This window comes from Urocitellus parryii, chromosome X, assembly GCF_045843805.1.
Source record: "Urocitellus parryii isolate mUroPar1 chromosome X, mUroPar1.hap1, whole genome shotgun sequence".
In the NCBI taxonomy this organism is placed as follows: domain Eukaryota; kingdom Metazoa; phylum Chordata; class Mammalia; order Rodentia; family Sciuridae; genus Urocitellus; species Urocitellus parryii.
In genome coordinates this window covers 6,731,005-6,754,386 of record NC_135547.1, presented here as the reverse complement: position 1 = coordinate 6,754,386, position 23,382 = coordinate 6,731,005, and positions in this window count along the sequence as shown.

Here is a 23,382-nt window from a genome sequence, read left to right as displayed (position 1 = left end):
CATTAATTTTTTTTTATTTTATTTTAGGACATACACAAAAGAGTAACTAATTTACCTATAGATTTCTTCCAAGACATAGAGGTATGAGAATCCTTGAGACAACATGATCAAATTGCAAGAGAGCAATGGAGGTAAGAAACAGTCTACAGTAAGAGAATTCTGACACTTTCCTCCTCCATGTTTCATATTTGTCCTCAAAATGACCCCATTTCAATTTCTAACAATATGATTGCCAGGAAGGCAAACATAATCCTTTTTTGTGATGATTGTAAATTCATATAGAGTTGTAAGAAATAATACAGAGGTTCCATGTACTTTTTATTCAGTTTTTCCCCAGCAACATCTTGCAAACTATATTCAATATCACACTAGGATATTGATGCTGATACAATGTCACCTATCTTATTCAGACCTCCTGAGTTTTACTTGTACTCCCTTGTGTGCGAGTATGGGTGTGTGTGTATATATTAAGCACTATACAATAATATCACCTGTGAAGGTTCATGTGTCCACCATCATAGTCAGGAGCTAGCAAGTTCCCAGATGCTACAATATCATAAATTATATAAAACTTACACAAAATAATTAATACAGACAGAAAGTCTCAGGTTTACAGGAACAAGGAGACTTCTCTGAAATCTTTCTTGACTATGGCAGATAAAGAGTTCTTCTGATCCACTAATTTATTATGTCAGGGTTTTGGCTACAGTGTATCCCAATGGAGGAGGGGAGAAAAAGGCCCCTGCCCCCAATCTTCCTGTTTTTAAACCCTAACCTAAAGTTCCTCAGGATGAGACTACTTGAAGATAGTCTTTAAAGAGATTATTAAGTTAAAATGAGGTCATTGGAGGGGGCCCTAATCCATTCTGAAAGGAGTTCTTATAAGATAAGTAAAAGACACCAAGAATATGCACTCACATAGAAAAAAACATGTGAAGATATAGAGAATAGATGGCCATCAGTAAGCCAAAGAGAAAGGCCTCAGAAATATGAGAAAGTTCTATAGTTCAGGTCACACAAGAGCCATTGTTATGGCAGCTCTACAAAACTAATACAGGGTGTTAATGGATCACCTGGTATTGCCTAGAGGTAGCAAAGAGGTAGGATGTTAGAATCCCAAACAAGTTTGTCTTCCTCTCACCAATTTTTCCACTTCTTCATTGGTTACCTCTTACATTATTTTCATGGATCACAGATGCACTTAACATGGAAACACAGAAAGTCTGCCTTGTTTAAACCGAAGTCCAATTATTACCTTAGCAAGTAATGTGCTTACAGGAAATTAAACATAAGGGATATGTCTCATGGTGCTTATGGTACCAAACCCAGTGTTTGGCATCTCGTGGAGATTTAATATGTACCCTTTGCTTGAAAACTGAACTACACGTTAGTAAAGATGTTGTGATTTTCTGCAGCTCATCCACAACATACCAACACTTCACTCATCTCTAAATTTGTGGTTATACAAGCCTAAAGACAAGCTCTCAATCCCGACCAAGGTTTTGGCACCATGTATTTAACAATCTGCTCTGATTAAGAAATGTAAAGAGCCCTATGCCAATAACTGGTTATGAATAAGTTTGCCTCTGATCTTGCTTTGATCTTGTAGACTAATTGTAGTAACTGAGATTTTATCACATACTTCTATTCTGGCAATGAGCCTCTTTAATTGCTACCTAATTCCTGTGGGCTACATTAATTCAATGCTCTATACCCCAGTTTCTCTCCCACTGGGGTCCTTGGTCTTTAGTCCTTGGATCAAATGTCCTAAATGCTGGACCACTATGATCATGCCTGCCTAATTAGATACCTATCTAATGCATTCTGCCATACATTTAACCTGCCATGCCCCATGAAATGCCAAAATGTCTGCCTACTATTGTACTGCCTTATGCCAGCTTTCCTTCTCACTGCTCGCTGCCAGAATTTTCATTAGGTACATACCCTAGGAGACCAACAAGGCGAGGGTAAATTTGTCAGATAAAATATAGGATGCCTAATGAATTATTAACTTCATATAAACATTGTTTTAGTATAAAAGTATGTCCCAAATATTGCATAGAATATACTTTTTAATAAAAACCATTTATTTGAAATTAAAATTGAACTGTATACCATGTGTTTTTCTTGGTTTATCTGGCAACCCTAGTTGAGGCCATGTAAATTAGAGTTCTCAGATGCTTAATAATGTTTTTATTAAAATAAAGATTATTATCTTCAGATTTAAAGGTGGGATTTTTTTTATTTATTCCAATTAGAAATTAAATTAATTTTCCATTCAAGTAGATTTAAGATAGTTTTTATTTTCCTTTTTTAAGAAAAGGAAACTACTAAAAAAATAGACAACTGATTATGTCCTTTAAGATACTCATCCATGGGGCTGGGGTTGTGGCTTAGTGGTAGAAAACTTGCCTTGCATGCATGAAGCACTGGGTTCGATCCTCAGCACCACATAAAAAAATAAATAAATAAATAAATGTATAAAAAAAAGATACCCTATTATCCACAATGAGGTCATGGATGAGCAAGTCGAATTGCACATGGTTCCAAACTGAAATCAAAAATTAATGAAAGAGGATGATAGGTGAAGCTTGACATCACCTTGTATAGGAGTGTTCTATATGACTAGTCATGCTCATTTCATTTATATTTAGCAATGTAATTGATTAGAGAATAAGTCAGGATACATAAATGTCACCTCATGACTGTGGTCCTATAAAACTAGATGAGCACATATTTGAGACAAAAGAAACTATACCAATAGCATAGAATCAAGGAAGAAGTCAAGAGCTATAAACTTTTCACAAAGACAATCGCCTGTGAGGTTATGATATAATAATCTTTGAAAATATATGAAATATTATCCTTCCATTTTATAAATATAAAAGTCCTGGTAGAAGAAACAATTTCTTTATGATGGAGAACTACTATTTTAAAATTTCCAGAAGTTACTTTTCTTTCTTTTTTCAGAATTAGAGAATAGTTCACCTTTAAAACAGATGCCATTTACTTTGGGATAAAAGCTTACAGTATCCCCTTTAAATTTTATAAATATAAAGCAAGTACTCCACTGTTTAAGTTAAGGATATAATTGAATACTACTCTAGGTGAGGAAGATGGGTTTGACAATGGCATAGGGTTTTGATACCTAAGTATTGATAGTAGGTACTTGTATTATTTTGCTGTACCCAGATACTTTCTTCCTTTCCCATTTTCTAATCATTTTAAACACACATGTTGACTCTTCCTTTTTCTCTCTTCTCCCTGAGAAAATACAATAAATTAGGATTATTGATACTAAAAAAAAAAAGAAAGGTATCATAAACTTGGGTTTGACACAGAGAAGGGTAGTTTCAATTATCAAAATGATGAATGCTTAGAAGAACATTGAGTTATAAGAACAGATACAAATAATTTTAGATCTCCATGTAAAGGTAAAGACCAAGAAGGAATAGGTTGAAAATCTACAAAACAGCAATACGGCAATAGTAAAGCTAGACTGGCTAAATTGCAAAATACCAGAATTATAGGACAGTATTATTCTATCCACTACCACTCCGCCCCTGAAATTTTAAAGACACAATTTTAGAAAACAGAGTAGCAAGTATTAATACATCCAACAGAGAATGGAAGTACTGCTTTTTTCCCCCCCAATCCAAGTTGACAGCATAACTGTTCCAAAAGACATTCCCTGAATTTGTTAGTCCTTTCCAGGCTTAATAAGAGTATGATGGATTTATTGATTAGTGATGTCTTCAGTGGAGGTTCATGTAAGACTAATTAAATAAGTCCCATTTTAATTGGTCATGAAAGACAATTCATTTATAGATGTAGTAAGTGTCCTGTGAAATGAGGTCACTCTAGGTTCACACTCAATCAGCCATCTGTTTTTCTGGTTAAGAATAGTTGCCATGAAATCCAGCATTGCCCTTTGACAATGCCTAGGCAAGTATTACCATTAAATGAATTTTCCCACTACTTTCCTAAGTGCCCATTTGTTGAGATAAACCTGTCTTTTCTCCACCAAACACAAACAGGCTCATTATGACAAACTTCTTTCTAACAAGTGCTTTCTAATGCAAAGCAAAAGGCATTGCTTACTCCTTTGATGTTCTTTCAGTTTGATTAAAATAGTTTTGATGGCAAAGCATCTGCAGTAGAGTAGCCTCTAAGAAGCTGCCTTGTGCTCACAATAAAGGTGGGTCAGTGCCTGGGTTTCCTGGGCACAGCCATAAGGATTTGCCAGCCAAGTTCATCCCACCCAAAAGTGGAAGACAGATTTTTCCACTCTCTTTGCAACTCCCTATGCCCTTGGAACAATTTGTATTCCTTTCTTCATAGCAGTACAAATGGTGTTTTCCACTTAAGAGAGAAACTTTAAACCAGCAAGACTATGTTATGTCCTTGGGGATCAGGATAGGAACCCTAGGACCTACACTCCAAGAAAGAGTGGTTAAGGTAATCGTGGCATAAGGGAGGGGAGATATTAGGAGGTGTGTCTTGGTTAATAAGAAATGAAGACAAGGTGTGGGTGAGTGGTAACCAAGGGTTTTCTCTTTTCCCTCAAATTAAAAGGATTATACATATCCACTCATAGTGCTGTGTGACTTGAAGTGCTTCCCAGGGGACGGGTATACTTTCTCACCCCACTTATGTTGTACTTGGCTGATAGACTATGAGCCAATGTGACACAGACCACATCTTAGCAGAAGTCTTAAGCTAAATTGTATGGTACAGATCTGGTTCTCTCTCTTTTCTCTCTGCCATTAGTATAGTATATTCCAAATAGGGGCAGCTCCTTCAGCCTAAGTCCACAATGAGACAGTACATAAAGCTGACTCATAGAAACAAACTCAGCTCTACCAGCATGTGACATGAGGAAAAAGTAATCATTGCTACAAGCCAGTCACTACTTTGTGGTTATCACAAAAAAGCTTACTAATATACAAGGGATGCCTAGTCTATGACCAGAGACAAGGTGGGACTGAATAGAGTAGAATATGGGTTGTGACTGGTTGCAATTGCTTTTTGATAATTCTGGCTTCTCAATTCCCAGGATTTGCTCAAGGAAATTATATGTCTTGTACCACACAGAGATAGAAGATCTGTCATTGCTATCACTGGGACTCGGGTTTTCTCATGATTCTGGAGGATCTAAAACTCATTCTTCAGGTTCATTCTCCATTCCTTGGTCCTCTAAATGAGGAAATGAATGCCAGTGCAGCTCAAAATGGATGGATTTATTATTTCTCCTAGTACTAATTTCTTCACTGTAAAAAAAAAAAATCAGGTCATAGCTCTTTTAGTAGTGGAAAAGGTAGTTATCCAGCATAATATTTTCAGTTTTTTATTAAAGTGAATTTACACATTTACCCCACACAACACTGCCTTGCTTCAGCTACCATTTGAAAACATGCTATATACTCAGCAGAAGCAAATAAGTAGATATTGTCAAGCTGTTATTAACCACCAGTAGCCAATCAATATAGAAGTCAGTTGAATTTGATCCATGCAAAATTAGCTTCACATGTGAAGATCCTTCTTCTTTCTATTAACATCTATTCTTTCCATTTCTCATTTTAAAACTTCTACATGTAAAGCTTCATGAATTATTACCTATTACATGTCAGGCATTTTATACATGTTTATTAGTTCATTTTTGTTGCTATAATGAAATATCTGAATCTTGGTATTTTATTTAAAAAAAACAGAGGCTATTTAGTTCAGAGTTTTGGAGGCTGAAAATCCAAGACTGAGTTGCTTTATAAGCTTGGCCCTGCAGTGAGGGCCCCATGGTAGATGTCAACACAATGGCAAAAGTATGTGTGAGAAGAAGAGTTCACATGGAGAGAAAGGAAGCCAGAAAGTGGGGAAGGACCAGGCTTACTCCTTTTATAACAATCTACTCTCTCAGGAAGAAACCAGGGACCCAAGAGAACTATATTAATCCCATCTGGGAAGACCCCCCCCCCATTAACCTAACCACCTTTCTTTAGGCCCCATTACGTCTTATCATTGCCACACCAAAGACCTAGCTTGCAGCACACGAACCCTTGACAACAAGCCACATCCAAACCACAGCAGCATGTCCATGTAATTTCAAAATCTTTACTAACAACCCTTTAAGATAAGCAGTTATTCCTAATTCACAGGTAGTTAATAACTTATTTATAAGTTTCCTACTGCTGCTGTAACAAATTGCCACAGATAGAGCAATATCCATTACCTCACACTTCTGCAGACCAGAATCCAGATACATCATAGTCCAACTGGGTCCTTCAAAGTGTTGGCAGGGTTGTGCTTCTTACTAGATACTCCAGAGGAGAATCAGCGTCCAGGCTCATTTACATTGTTGGCAAGATTCAGCTTCTTGTGGTTGTGGATCTGAGATTTTCATTTCCTTGCTGGCTGTCACTCAAGAGCGTCTCAGTCCCTCCATCTTCCCATGTCAGCAACAATGAATCTCGTCCCATTCATGCTTTGAAACTCTGACTTCTCCTTCTGCCATCTCTTCTCTCTCTCTCTTCCCCTTCATGCTCTGACCTCAAGTAGAGAGCATCTTCTTCTTTTAAGGGTTTATTTTATTAGATTGGACCCACCTGGATAACCCAAGCTACTCTTCCCTTTGCAGTCTGTAACTACATCTGTGAAATTGATTTTTCCATGAAAGGTTACATATTTAGATTCCAGGGATTAGGAATAATGTGGGGGCACATTATTTTGCCTACTACATTACCCAACATCACATATTTACCATATGACAGAAGATGATGTGAACCAAGGCTTATTTAGCATTAAAGCTCATGTCCTTCCCATGAGTCTGTTTTGCCTTTCTAGTATGTTTAATTAGTTAGAATACAAAACAAATTGGAAAACAGAGGAGGAAAAATACCTTAAGGAAAGTGTAAATGTATTTAGTAAATAACGTTTGTTTCCAAGTTTCAACGTGATTTATACCTTTAAAATAAAGCACTAAAAATAGTCAAAATTTCAAATAAATCAATATTGTTGTTTCACTCCATATTCAAAAGAAATGAGTCTATATTAAACATACATACAGTTTTTACAATAAGTAGAGATGAAAATTGTCGTAATCATTTTGTTAATCCATCCAAGACTGAATAGGCTTATTCCAAGCAGAAATGAAAGCTCTTTAAACACAAAAACACTAAGATCCACTAACACTAGAAAGCAGCACAGGGTTTCAACATATCAGGCACATACTGCACCCAGTTTTCAGGGATAACTCAGGCCTCACAGTACATTGCTCAGACAGATACCCATTGACTTCCTGGACTCTGACACAGGGTCTGTTTTTCCTCTTAACATACGCTTTAATACAGCACACTTATTTGGATCCAGATATTAGCAGAGCTTTTTCAGAGTTAAAATTGCAATATAGACCAGAGGAATGAATACAGCCATGACAGATCACTTTGGAGTCCAATCTGCCTATTACTAAAGGCTGACCACAGATACCAGACACACCTAAAGCAGGTACTTAAAATACTTCTTACTGCCTCTCCACCAAATTCTCATGTCATTGATGATTCAAACAATTATTTATTTATTCAATTTTCATATTAGATATTTTGATGTAGCCAACAATGAGATACAGCAATGCATGTCATAGTCTTTGCTCTTACAGTTGGGAATTTCTAGGTCATTTAAAATATAAAGATGACTTGTCTAAATAGGAGTCAGTAACAGTTGAATGGTAAAAACTATTGTTGAAAACATATGAAAATATATTAAACATCTTTAGTGGTTAGAGAAATGCAAATAAAACCATAATGATATTACCATTTTGCACTCACTAGTTTGCTGTAATTTTTAAAAGTGGAAAATAAAAAGTGTTAGCCAGAATGTGGAGAAATTGGAACCCTAATACATTGCTGGTGGGATTGTAAAATGGTACACCCACTTTGGAATGTACTTTAGTGGTTCCTCAGAAGATTGAATATAGAATTATCACAATACCTGGCTATAATTATAGGATATATGGCATAAAGGAGCACAGTTGTTCCCCCATATCCATGATAAGTTGGTTTCAGGATATGTATAGATTCTCAAATCTGCAGCATCTCAAGTCCCTTACATAAAATGTCATGGTATTTGCATATAACCTATGTACATCCTGTGTATATTTTTAATCATATCTAGATTATTTATAATATCTACTTAAATATAAATAATTATTATATTAAATTGTTTAAGCAGTAATGAAAAGAATCTATACATGTTCAGTCCAAATGTAACTTTTTTCCTAAGATTTTGATCTGTAGTTGGTGTAATCAGTGGATTCAGAACTCATAAATATAGAGGTCTGACTGTATATATACTTCTAGGTATATTTACTCAAAAGAATTGAAAATAACCATTCAAACAAAACTTGTATGTGAATTCATCTTAGCACTATTCTTGATAATAAGTAGGTAAAAATTCTATTAACTGATAGATAAAGAAAATGTGATATACAATAGAATATTTTATGTTCTGCCATAGAATATTGTATATTCTGCAATTAAAAAATGAAGTACTGATACATGTTCCAACTTGGATGAATCCGGAAGACATTATACTAAATTAAATAAGCCTGATACAAAAGACCACATATTTTATAATTCAATTTATAAGAAAACACAGATCAGGCCAGTTTATAGCAACAGAAAGTATATCAGTGACTACCACTAAATATCCAGGATAGGCAAATATATAGAGACAGAAAGTAGATTAGTGGCTGCCTATGGCTGGAGGATTTGGAGAAACTGGAAGGTAATAGCTAAAGAAGAGTTACTTTAGGGAGTGATGAAAACTTTCTAAAATTATATTATTTTGATGGTTGCACAAACCATTGAATATATTGAAACCCACTCAATTGTATATTTTGTAAGGGTGAGTTTTATAGTATACGAATTATATCTCAATGAAGCTATTTTGTTTGATGCAGTGACAGTATGGAATGGCATGAACATGGAATTGGCAATTTTTGAATTGCAACATAATTAAATGTAGATAAAAGAAAATCACAAAGATACCGCTATACTATCATCATATTTTAGTTTTTAAAAAACTATATGAATGATTTCTGTCTTGACACAGGTAATGGTTATGTGGGTGTTCACAAATATATAAAGCAATATACATATGTGTTACTTTTCTTTATTATGATACATCACAATAAAAAGTTATATATATATACTTTGCATATTGATGACAATTTTCAAGCATGCATATCAGTTTACTTTGGGAGAGTTGTATTGGGGGTGGGATGAAATGAAAAATAATTATCATATAACTTCATATGTTTATGCATTGTTTTAAATTTTTCAAAATAGACAAATATATTTTGCATTTCTTTAAAAGGAAAGATCTTTTTAAAAAGCCAAGATTTAAATACTGAACTGTATTTGGGCTTCATTCAGAGAGCACCTGCCCTCAGACAATTATTCTAAAGGGCAAAGTCCTTAGCTGGGTGGAAGATATATGTTTATAAGGCTCTGGAGGAACTATACATCCTGATGCCTAGTAGGCTTGAGGCACACTTAATAGTAGTAGTCTCTGACCCCAAAGTGTCTGTTTTAAAGGGTAACAGACTGTGGTAGTAGCTTTGAAGTACCTGCCACTTGTAAGAATTCAAATGAGTATTTACATATGCTTAGAGGAAACTACAATTAGGATTCAGATTCCCACTGGGTTTATGAAATTTCTAAGAATCCAGAAATCTTTAAAGCTCGTGTCAAGTTAGGGCACGCATCATGCTCTCACCCATGGTCAAAGACTGAAAATATCAAGACTTTTTGAGTTCATTCTGTAAATTATAAACTGCAAATGAGGTACCTTTTTGGAGGCCATCCTTTGATCTCCTTCTAAAGCTGCAAGTGTTCTGGCTTAATTTGAGCATTGGCATATAATCACTAGCCAAGCTATTATAGGATTTGTTTTTTATCAAATACTGACATCTGCTCAAATGATCATGATAAATGCTGCCTGAAAATTTCCCATTTCTTTGCCCTTAAAAAATGGCTTATGTGTCAAAATCAAATCTGGACTAGAGTCAACCTTAGGGATAAGTCTAGGCTCAATACATTCCAGTACTATACTTTCCAATGAAATTATTTTGAGGTGTTGATGGTGTGGTATCAACACACCAGAGGAAGCAACCTTGAGAAGGGAAGACACAATAGTTTGATGGCCTTGAACCATTCATTTAAACTCAGTGAACTTCATTTTTATTAGCTCTAAAACAGTGATCATATGTCCTACCTAAAATATTTTCTGATTATTAAATATATGGGAAGGCATCTAGCACAAGGCCTAACTCATAGGAGATGCTCAGTCTTCTGTTCCCTATACTCAAAAGAAAAAAAACGAAAAAGGAAAGGAGGGAGGGAAGGAGGGAGTTTAGGTCGATAAATCCACCCCATCTAACTTAGTGTAAGTATTTTTTAATTAATAGAGAGGGCTCTAATTGAGAAAGTGTAAAGCATTCTAAATCTCTATGATAATAACATGTGCCATCTATTTCATGTCTCTCGGAAAAGTAAAATCAATATTTGAATTAATGGAAGAAATTAAGTGGCTACAGAAATAATTTTTGAATTTAACAAGTTTCAATGAGAAGTAGTTGGTAAATGATGATACAGAGAGCAACAAAGTACTTGCCATTAAAACATTCTTCACAAAAGTTCAGAAAGAAAAAAACAATCCATTGTTTGGTAGATACACTGGCAGATTAGCAAAGCAAATAGACTTGGGGTGATCCTAAGCACCATTACTCACTCAAAAGTCAAACCACCTAAGGAAATGTGATAAAAAATAGTTCAGCAGTTTAATTATTAAGCAGACTGTGTCTAGTTTCTGTGGCTGGTTAATACATAAAGTCCTACACTGTCATCACTGAACGAGTTCACAGAGAGGGAGCCCAAGGCCACTCCCTCCTCATTTTAGATGAAAGAGTAAGACCCAGAGAAAAGAAAATGGCATGCTCAAAGTCCTTGAGCTAGTTATAAAGATTGGGACTAGAGCCCAGAACAGTAGATTCACATTCTGCTCTTCTTAACTCCTTCTATTTGGAGCTTTATGTCCAGCCAACACACACACACAAAAAAAAAAAAAAAGAAAAAAAAGAAAAGAAAAAAGAAAAAGAAAGAAAGAACATGTGCCTGCAATTATTCTCAAGGTCGTTAGGAGAACGATGACTTCACTATTGCTCTCCTCCATTTATTTCCTGGAAGCTTGTCTATGAGTCTTGCCTAGGATAGGTTGACCCAGACTGAGCCCTGGCTCCCAACAGTGGTCTCTGACACTCAGTCATTCAATATACATTTCCTGAGCACCTTCTCCTTTTAAATGCCTGCTTTGCTGGGCAGTTTGACCCACAAGTCTAAGGTCAAGCAAGAACAGAAATGAGAAACCAAATTGCAAGGTCAATAGCTAGGACAATCATAAACAAGATAAACTCCAGTTTCTGAGATTGAGAAATGTTCAGAGCTAGACCTGGAAAGGTGTGGTCTGAACCTGTTCTCAGTGGCAGTGGTTGGCTTACAGATGCAAGCAGGCCATACCTGATGCCTCTCTCCTGAGATGCTGTGCACATGTGCATTGCACAGTGGGATATAAGGGTAAGATTGGGAAAAGAAAGTAACAGTAGCTTGTTTATTGCATATCCTATTCTGTGAGGTGTGAACCAAAGCTTGGTTTCTTCTTATGAGTTTGCCAGTGTAATTAGGTAAGAAAAGGAAATAATATAGATACAATATAGAAATAGTATAGATCTTAAGTGATGAAGTCAAACTTAAACTTCTATTTGCAAGTAACATGAATATCCATTATTATTGTAGAAAATCCCAAGGCAGCTACAAAAACAAAACTAAACTAAAACTAATAAATTCAGCAAAGTTGCAGGATGCAGCATACAGAAAAAAAAAGTCAGCAAAGCAGCACAAACATGAAACTTTTGAAATCAGACTGGACTTCCTCTTGAACAAGACAGTGTCTTCAGTAGCTGTGCTACTCCTCTCCATCTCTTTGTGCCTATTGCACTTCCTTTAATACTATAAATCCTTTAGAAAATTAATCAGGGACTTCACTTAGCCTCATTTTAAACAAACGTAGGTATGTGGTCTTTTTTCCATACCCCACGATCTTATTTGTGATCTTATTTGATTGTTGTGATGTTATTTGATTCTTCCAAAACTCTGAAATATGTATAGTACCCCAAATGTTCATATAAATAATCTGAAGCTCAGGAGAGTAAGCAGGTTGCCTAACATTATACAGCTACAAAGAGAGTTAAGATTGTAACCCAGTTCTACTCCAGAGCCTCTCATCTTGACCATATTGAGGTGGGAGTACAGGGTCAAGTTTAAGTTGATGATGGGTGAAAGAAAAGAACTACACATTTTATGCTTGTCATAAATGGCAGGATTATATTTCCCAAACACATTCAGACAAACAACAGGAGATCATCAAACTGATGCAGGCAGATCTGACCGACTGCTCACCTGAAAGCAAGGATACCTTCACTTAAGTGCATGTACATGTTAAAAGAAAGACAGACAGACAGACACACACACACACACACACACACACACACACACACGGAGAAAAACAATTCTAGGCATGTTTTGAACCATGTACAAACATTTTGACCAAGTGCAAAATGATCCAGGCCCAGTAATAACATTGCAACATAGCTTATGAATATGTACATTTCCAGTCCCCAAACCTGTACATGCTATTCACATGAACCTTTATTTCCTCACTACTCAGCTATGGGACAGCCACCTTTCCTTGCTAATCTGCCTATGGCATAGCACCTTGTTATGTGAATCAAAGCCATAAATAATTCTTATCAACCCACTTTATCATTAGCCATATTTTATTTCTATCCTACATAAGCTAAGGGACTCACAGAGCTGGTAACAATGTGATATAGTCTTAGTCAATCTCTCTTTTTCACAAAGATAGAAAAAGAAGTTTTTATTAAACAATATTATGTCAAATTCCTAAAGTTTTTTAAAACTTTCGTGGAAAAGAAGGTTACAATAAGATATGCCTTACGAAAGCTAGTCTTAAAAGGAAAAATTATTGAAATATCAGATTCCCACTCCTGCCCCCACCCAAATAAATGGTGTTGTACCACTGTGTCTTGCCAAGAAATTGAATCTTGGGATATTAGCCTTAGAAACACCTCCAGGGTCATTTAATCTAACTTCTTCAATTTGCAAAAAGTCTAGAGAAGGGTAGATTAACAGGAATGGCTAATAACCTCCCTCCTCCCCATACCAGTTCCAGCACCATTTTTTCTTTCTGTGCATACTCTCCGTGTGCATGCCAAAATGTAAGTCACCACTAGATTGCCAATTTGTATGCTTAAACAACAGTTCCTGGAATAGTGTGTCCTAGTAGCCTAAAAGCTCTTCCATATGTTAAGCTGAAATCTGCTTCCCTCTAACTCCCCCTCTCCCTACTCCAATCAGTCCTGATCTGACTCTCTGGAGACATATTCAGACATTCTTCAGACATTCCAATTTTAATGCCAGGAAAATATCTGAGTTTGGGATATAAATTCAGCTGTCTTATGCCTCCCATGTGATCTTTTTCTCATAACTTCTGCAACTTTAATTTATGCTGCATAATAACAGTTTATACTGTCTGCTTTTCTATGTCCTAACTGATGCTTTTGTGGTCTCAAGTGACCAGTGCAATGCAATCTGACCCAGTTGGCCTTTAAGCAAGGCAGACTAGAAAATCAGCTATTTCTAGTAAGTGCAATACATATGTAGAGCCCCTAAGGAATATTTTTCAAAATTACAAAATGAACAAAGCTCCAGATCCCTGAAACACAGTAGTTAATGTGGGAGTGGAATGCTTGTAGCTATTAGCCCTCTTTTGTCAAGCTTATTTTCCATTGCTCTCAGCATCTAGTCTGTGTAGAATTAAGCCACATGAGGTACCTTATCAAGTGGAGGTTTCTGTCTCAATGTGAGTAGACAAATGAAACATTAGACTGCCATCAAGGTCCTAATGTGCCTTGTGGGCAACTGAATTACCATAGTTTGGCCATAGAATCTAGAACCTCTGAGTAGAAGGGAGTGAGGCAGTCATGATCTGATTGAACCTTCAATCTAAAGAAAACGTTTACCTATGGTATCTTCAACAGCTCTGTCAGCAGACAAGGACTTGGGAGAGTAACAGGAGGGAAGAGAGATTCTGAGTCTCTTAAATTATTTTCCAATTCTTCCTCTTCCTTTTTAGTCATATTTCCCAAAACACAAGGCCATTCTTTCTACTTCCATTTATTTCTTAATGTCCAGAAGCCTGGCTTTAAACATTTCCTTTTACTAATCATTTTACATTCTCTGTAAGTCTTTTGATGAAGCCATGAATGCAAAATCCGAAGTTATGTTCTTATTTCTCATCTTCCCAGACACTTCCCAAGCTGCTGATGCTGCTGACAATGTATATTGTCTTGGATCTCTACTTTTAGCTTCTAGAACTCTTCATATGTTACATTTCCTTTGATCTCCCAGGACACTTTCTTTTAGTTTCATTACCCCCTCTTCATCTCCACTTCAAATGTACCTACTATAATATTCCCTTCCTAGCACACTAACTTTTTTCTAGACTTCAAGAGTCTCTTATGAGTAGATAACTTCTATTATCTAATCTCCAGTCAACATCTCTCTTTTTGTTGTTATTGTTGTTGTTAGTTTGTTCTAAACTCATGCCTATTGGACATTTCTGCCTGGATACCACATGAATACATCAAACTAAACATGTCCAAAAACATACTCAACTTGTGTTTGAAACCTGACAGTCCTGCTATATTTGCCTATCTTAGTTCATACTAATGAACAGCTAGGGGCTTGGGAATGAAGCCCCAGGAATCAAATGCACCTTTTATCTTCTATATTGTAACTGTTGTCAAACTGAGTTGATTCTATCTATACAATGTATCTTAAATCTGTCCTTTTTTTCTATTATCACTGCCACTACCTTCTAAATAATCATTCAGTCTCAAATCTCCTATTAATAACTTTTACAATAATCATCATTTAGTTAATCATTGTGACCTTGTCATTTATCTATTTTCAACTTCCTATTACATAGCTCAGGTGCCAGAGAACTCTTATTATAAATAGCCAAGTAGCAAATATTTTTGGCTTTATCGGCCATATGGCCTTTGTCACAACTACTCAGCTCTGCTATTGTAGTACTAAAGCAGTCATAGACTCTCTGTAACCTTATGAGCCTGGTGGTGTTACACAATCTTATTTACAGAAACAGGCAGTCAGTTGGTTTTGGCTCAAGAGCCACATTGTGCTTTATTTTATATTTGTGGTTTAGATAGATAGATACAGTTATTTATTTCATGGAGTAGATAAAGGGAATTGAAGGGGAGACAGAAGAGGGAAGTAGGGATGCAATAAGGAAAGACAGTGGAATGAATCTGACCTGACTTTCCTACGTACATATATGAATATTCCACAGTGAATTTCATCATCATGTACATCCAGAAAACACTAATATAAAAAAAACTATACATAAATATCAGAAAGATGAATAGAGCAGAGAGGAGGAAAGGGGAAGTACTGGGGACTGAAATTAAGCAAATTATATTCCATGATTTTATAATTTTGTCAAAATGAATCCTAATGTTATGTATAACTAAAAAAACTGATAAAAAGGAATACCAGAAATATATAGAAAATATACAAAGAGGATTGTGGATTACAAAAAATGAAAGGCAATATATTGGCTTAATATCTTTTCATGTATAAATTCACCTGATGGGTTTTCAAGCACATTACATATAATGGGCAGAAGAGTCACTTCCACAGGACTGACAGAAGCTAAACACTAAATTCTATCACACTAGTACTCATGGAAAAAGAAGATCCATTCGAGATATACTAATTCAAAAAGGCTTCCAGCTCAGTAAAGTCTATTTATTTGGAGAGCAAATAACAACTTTGTTCATATTGACCACACAATAGAAGTCATCAAATGTCAAATTCAAAGTACACCGTCAACCATCAGACAGCCCAGGATTCTCTGTTTTCCCCTGCATTAAATTAGGAAGAACTGCCACAGTTATTAATATCTAATCTCCAATGCACAATTATCAGAAACGATTGCCAGTTTGATTCTAATAATCAAACTGTGCCTCATAAAAAGATACAGGCCTTGAGAAAATCTTACAGAACACAAAATCAATTTTTATTTTAAGCATTTTGGTAACTAATTTTAGTCTTCATAACAAATATCAGAGTGGAGGGTCTGGGGTATACTTAAGTAGTCGAGTGCCTGGTTAGCAGGCACAAAGTCCTGGGTTTTATCCCTAGCACCAAATAATCATAATCATAATCACAATACCAGACTGGACCCAACTCTCTTAAACTGAACTTATCTTGATAGCACAAAATATATGGTATTTGCTAAATTGTTTCAAATTATATAAAGCCCAGGAGCACATCACCAAGACTCTCTTAATCACAATTTTAAAATAAGGTGGAAAGAACTTTAATGTGGGCCTAGAGTCAGAACAGTTATGAAAAAACTTTGGGAAATAATTCAGGACTGCCTGGCAGCAAAATAACACTGCTACTTAGAGATTTCTCTGATCCAATTTTTCCAACTAATACTCCAAGAAGAACCTTCAGGGAGAAAGAATAGGATTGCCTGACCTAGAAATTAGGACAGGATATGTGTGAGACGTTTATCAAACATCAACACATTAAAAGAAACAGTTTCAAAGATTATTTGATCAAAAGCACCCCCCAAATCTGCTGCTTTATCTTTAAAACCTTTAAGGGTATGGCCCACCAAACCACTCTTGGCAGTGATGTCCCTTTGGCCAGCCACCAGCTGAGTTTTCCATCCAACTCTTTACACCATGCTACAGTGATTAGGAAATGCTGTGTACAGTGATGTGCTTTCATTGACAAACATTGTCTTGGGCAGGCATTAGCCATCACTGAGTGGAACTTATAGAACAAATAGCATTAGTTTGGCTTCAGCCTCTTTAAAGCAGTCAGTAGTCCTAATACAGAGTTTTCTTTCTGAATTAAGGCAGAGTCTCAACTGAATGTTTCCATTTTCTCTGGAATGTTTATCTTTATTTAATGCTTTAAAGTAGCACAATTTTTTTTAAATATTTATTTTTTTAGTTGTAGGTGGACACAATATTTTATTTTTTTAATGTAGAGCTGAGGATCAAATCTAGTGCCTCAAGCATGCAAGGTGAGCACTCTACCTCTGAGCCACAACCCCAACCTGTAAAGTAGCACTATTTTTATGGTGAACAGAGATGTGGCAAAACTAGTTAAACAATGGGTTTTTTTTCAAAGCACTTATTTAATGTCTTCAACAAATTCATGAGAATTAGCTACTATTTATTTCCCAGAGATGGGATAAGAATCAATTCTTACCACCAGGTGAGGTGGCATATACCTGTAAACCTAGCAGCTTGGGAGGCTGAGGCAGGAGGATGGTGAGTTCAAAGCCAGTCTCAGCAACTTAGTGAGGTCCTAAGCAACACAGAAAAGGGCTGGGGATGTTTCTCAGTGCTTAAGCACCCCTAGGCTCAATCCCCTGTTTGAAAAAACAAATCAACTATTACCTTAAAATTTCCCATGTGGTAATCTCTTAATTTGGATGTTCAGAAACACTGTGTGTGATAGTAAGAAAAGAATGATTAGAGATGATTTGAGGGGAATCCCATTCCAGCTTCTTTTGGAGAGTGCACCATGGTAGCTATTGAATACATACAACTAGGGAATGATACAGCTTGAGAGGAGGTAAGAATTTGCCCCACTCTGAGTAGAGAGAAAGCTATCATGCTCTCACCTCCGTCATCCCAGCAGAGGGCACCACGGCACTGAGAAATTAGATGGAACCGTTGCAAAGAAGGTTGAAGCAAAGAATTATTTACAGCTAAAAAGAAAAAGTGGAGTATCCATTCCCCTCTTCTGTCTTTGAGCTTTCTTTGGAAGCAAAAAGAATAGGGTCTCTTCCTGGAGGTATTTTTCCCCAGTGCACTGAGAAGACAGTTTAGGACCCAGAAAGGAGATAGCAGAGGGGTGGATTCCCAGACCAGGTATGAGTTCCAAAGAATAGAAAGAGAAAAACATGTTTTCCATCTAGGTTGCCCATTCCAGCTTATCAAGGGGAAACAAATGGGGTTTAAGGTTTGCTTTGGGGATAAAAAAAAAAAACATGCTTAAATGAAATGTCTTCTGCATGTGTTCAATCCCCAGGAGCTTGAAGACAGTGAGCACCCAGTAGGAATTGCCATCAACAGGAGAGAGACCCCTTTCCAGTAGTCCATATCCACATTCTGGAAAGTGACCCTAAACTTTACCCTTGTGACCTAAAGTCAGTTCACTCACCTGGGCTCAGACCAAGAAAAGAATCAATGCCTAAGAAGAACAGAGTGCACTTCCTTTGCTGCAACAGTGCAATCCCAACATTGACCCCCATACACAGCTGTTATAGGTTATGAAAGGGGCACAAGGATGGGACTTTTTACGAATAACATTTTACTGACTTTCAAAATAGCTATTACTGTTACTAAACTGTAACCATTGCCCACAATTCTTGGAATTTGTACACAGATTTGTCTGTAGAAAGTTTACATTGCATCTGATGTGTGCAAAGGCAAAGATTTATTAAAAGATTATAGAGAAATTTGTTCATGATTGTTCACCAGTTCAAGTCTTAGACTTTGACCAAGTTGCTGAATTTGTCCTTCAACTTCAAAGTTTTAAGGAATATAGAAGACTATAACTCAAGGAAAAAAGATATTCTCGAAATATGTTGAGATGGATATATATTAGGGTTCAAATACATTCTAAAACTCCTGATTTTTATCTATTTTTATTCCCTGGTGCTTTTATCCAAATAGTCATAGATACAAGGTTATTGCAAATCACGTTTTCAGTTGCCATAGTGATTTTTATTTTAAATGAGTAAGTACAACTGTCTTTTAACAAAAGCATTTTTCTCTAAGAAATTGTTAGGCCATGGTATATCATGCATCCTCGTGCAGTTTGCTTGTTGGGGGAGTTCTGGAATAGACCAGAAAGAAAAGAGGTTTAAAATTCCATTGTCATTCTTCTATTCTATTCCATCAATTGCCCTTTTCATATCACTTTCTTAGAAATTATTTCTGTGTTTCTTGGTTACATGAAAGATGCTTGTCTTTAAGTTTTAAAGAAAACACCCATGGACATACAGGGAGAGATTAGAAACAGAGGTTTATGTGCTGTTCCTTGTCCTAGATTTCTCTCCAGTCATCTTTCCTGGACAAGGACTGATGAACTTCTGGTTTAAGTTTCCCTGTCTAGCTCAGTAACCAGGTTTACATGACTCCTTTACTTTGAACACACACTTGAGATCCACTAGTTACCTAGGAGGAAGATATCAAGGACATCAGGTTGGTCACACTTCAGTTGTCTGCTCAGTCTGCTGCCTGAAATTCGACTTGAAACTCCCACATCCCCAGAGTAACTCCACACTGCTGTGGGAGTGAATTTGGGAGTACTCACTTTCTAACTGTGCCTGATTTGGTAACTAATGTGTTTAACTATTCCTTTACCCTTTTTTTCTGGCATCAAGAACAAGGAAGATTTATTTCCCCACTTTCAGATACAGGGCAGTCAGGGAAAGTTTCAATTAGTCTGTAGTCTGGTAATTGTTTCCAAATGATTAGTGAGGAAGCTTCTCTCTGAAGCTGAGCACTGGAAACTCGTTCAACCACACAAGACTTTCCTTGGCATCCCAGAGACTGTCACTCCATTTCAGCTCCCTTAAGTAGCTAACATCTCCATCCCACTTAAAAAGTAATTCCTTGACAGCAATATGGAGGGACAGAGAAATTCAATGGGAAATTAAAATTTCCAATTACACCCAAACCTTTGGCAAACAAATGGAGGTTCAGAAGACAAAAGATTAATGACACCATTTGGTAGAATAGGAGCCAGGAATAAGTTTACTCAGGATTCCCTTGGAACACTATGGCCACATTATAGACATGGCTCCTAGGGGAGACACTGGTATTCTGTGGTGACATCTCCAACTTAGAGAAGTTATAGGATATATGTGAGATAAGAGAGAGAGAGGCAGAAAGCTGGTGTCCTATGGTAGTATGGCAAGGTGATAGGGATATTGAGAGAGAACAGAAAAGATTAGTGGTAACTTTTTCATAGTTTACTGTAGAGAAGGTGACATGAATCCTTTATTCCATGTTTGCTATGAAACCTTCAGTAAATTCCTCGTCAGGCACTACCATGTTTGTGGAATAGGATGAGGAGTTGAATCCTATATATATCCAATTTTGTTTGGGATAAAAGTAGAGACACAAAAACCAGAAACAGATCCCCCACAGCGGACACTCCGCCGAGCCAGTCAGCGGCCACCATCCGGGAAAGCTGAAGGATACACCGCCACTCTCCTTCAGAGTGCGACATCAAAACAGGTCGGTGTCATTCAGCTCACCCCCCAGACAGCGGGAATTCGCATAAAATCTCTCCTAGGCTTGCCGGGAGAGGGAGTATCAAGCTGAGCCTCCATACAGGCTAGGGGGAAACCAGAGACACCTGACCTCCAACCCCTCCTCCCAGTAGCAGCCAAAAGGAAACCTGGCTAGCCAGCGCTGGGGGAGGGGCAAGCAGAAAAAATCAAAGTGATAGAGTGCCAGGGATCCCAGCAGCCTGCAGCAGGGCCCGGAGAGCCAGGCCAACTGATTCGCGTGGCCTGCCCTGCGGCTACAGAAGGCGTGGCGCCTCAGTGAAGCCATTAATTGGCAAGCAGGGAGGTTAGGGAAGGCCATTAGGTGGAATCCCACCAGCCAAGCCCACACGGACCCTTGGGCCGAGCACGGGTTCTCAGAAGGGGAAGGAAGCGGTACAGTCCCATCCCCCACAGCGGACACTCCGCCGAGCCAGTCAGCGGCCACCATCCGGGAAAGCTGAAGGATACACCGCCACTCTCCTTCAGAGTGCGACATCAAAACAGGTCGGTGTCATTCAGCTCACCCCCTAGACAGCGGGAATTCGCATAAAATCTCTCCTAGGCTTGCCGGGAGAGGGAGTATCAAGCTGAGCCTCCATACAGGCTAGGGGGAAACCAGAGACACCTGACCTCCAACCCCTCCTCCCAGTAGCAGCCAAAAGGAAACCTGGCTAGCCAGCGCTGGGGGAGGGGCAAGCAGAAAAAATCAAAGTGATAGAGTGCCAGGGATCCCAGCAGCCTGCAGCAGGGCCCGGAGAGCCAGGCCAGCCAGGCCACCGCCACTCTCCTTCAGAGTGCAACATCAAAACAGCGGACACTCCATCCAGGCAGTCAGTGGCCACCATCCGGGAAAGCTGAAGAATACACCACCACTCTCCAACAGCTTGTAACATCAAAACAGCCAGCAGCAGGACCCCGGAGATCCAGGCCAACTGATTCGCGCGGCCTGCCCCGCAGCTACAGAAGGCGTGGCGCCTCAGAGAAGCCATTAATTAGCAAGCAGGGAGGTTAGGGACTGCCATTAGGTGGAATCCCACCAGCCAAGCCCACCGCCCACGCCCGGAAGAGGCCCAGCGATCTGCCAGCATTGTAGTCACGACACCCCAATTGGAATAGGGACAGAGCAGAGCCGCCTTCCACTCCCGGAACAGGCCCAGAGAGCCGCCAGCGTGTTAGACACATCACCCCAATTGGAGTAGGGGCACAGCCGCCGCCCGCACCTGCAAGGGAGACTTTTCAAGTATACAAGAGCAACATAAATAAATAGGGGGTAAATTTCAAAACACAACAGTTGCACCAAGCAGAAAGAAAGGCGGGCAGTATGAAAAGACAAGGAAAGAAAGGACCACAAGCAATGCAGGTCAACTCAACTTTAGAAGAGGTAAAAGCTGCAACAGATGGAATATCAGATAAAGAGTTCAGGATATATATGCTTCAGATGATCTGGAGTCTCAAGGAAGACATGAGACAGCAAAATCAGACAATGAAAGATCACATTGACAAACAAATCCAGGAAGTCAAAGATCAATTTCACAGGGAGATAGAGGTAATAAAAAACAAACAAATTGAAATTCTAGAAATGCAGGAAACAATAAACCAACTTAAAAACTCAATTGAGAATACTACCAGCAGAGTAGATCACTTAGAAGAGAGAACATCAGACAATGAAGACAAAGTATTTCAACTGGAAAAGAACATAGACAGCTCAGCAAGTCTGCTAAGAAACCATGAGCAGAACATCCAAGAATTATGGGACAATATCAAAAGACCAAATTTAAGAGTCATTGGGATACAGGAAGGCACAGAGCTCCATTCCAAAGGAATAAACAGTCTATTCAGTGAAATAATACGAGAAAACTTCCCAGAATTGAAGATTGAGACAGAATCCCAAATCCTAGAAGCCTACAGGACGCCGAATGTGCAAAATCATAAGAGATCCACACCTAGACACATTATAATGAAGATGTCCAACATACAGAATAAGGAGAGAATTTTAAAAGCTGCAAGAGAAAGAAAGCAGATTACATTTAGGGGTAAACCAATCAGGATAACAGCTGATCTCTCAACACAGACTCTGAAAGCTAGAAGATCCTGGAATAACATATTTCAAACACTGAAAGACAATGGGCTCCAACCAAGAATCGTGTATCCGGCGAAATTAAGCTTCAGGTTAGAAGATGAAATTAAAACCTTCCACTATAAACAAAAGTTAAAAGAATTCGCAGCTAGAAAACCATCTCTTCAAAAAATCCTTGGCAAAACATTACAGGAAGAGGAAATGGAAAACAAAATTGAAAACCAACAATGGGAGGTAGGACAGTAAAGGGGGGAAAGTAGTCATAGAGGATAACAAATCAGGTTTAGTAACATCAATAAACAAATATGGATAGAAGAACAAACCATATCTCAATAATAACCCTAAATGTTAATGGCTTAAACTCACCAATTAAGAGACACAGGCTAGTAGAATGGATCAAAAAACAAGACCCAACAATATGCTGTCTACAGGAGACGCATTTGATAGGAAAAGATATACATAGACTGAAGGTGAAAGGTTGGGAAAAATCATATCACTCATATGGACCGCGGAAACAAGCAGGAGTGTCCATACTCATATCTAATAAAATAGATTTCAAGCCAAAGCTAATCAAAAGGGATATAGAAGGACACTTCATACTGCTCAAGGGAACCATACACCAACAAGACATAACAATCATAAATATATATGCCCCAAATAATGGTGCAGCTGTATTCATCAAGCAAACTCTTCTCAAGTTCAAGAGTCTAATAGACCAACATACAATAATCATGGGAGACTTCAACACACCTCTCTCACCACTGGACAGATCTTCCAAACAAAAG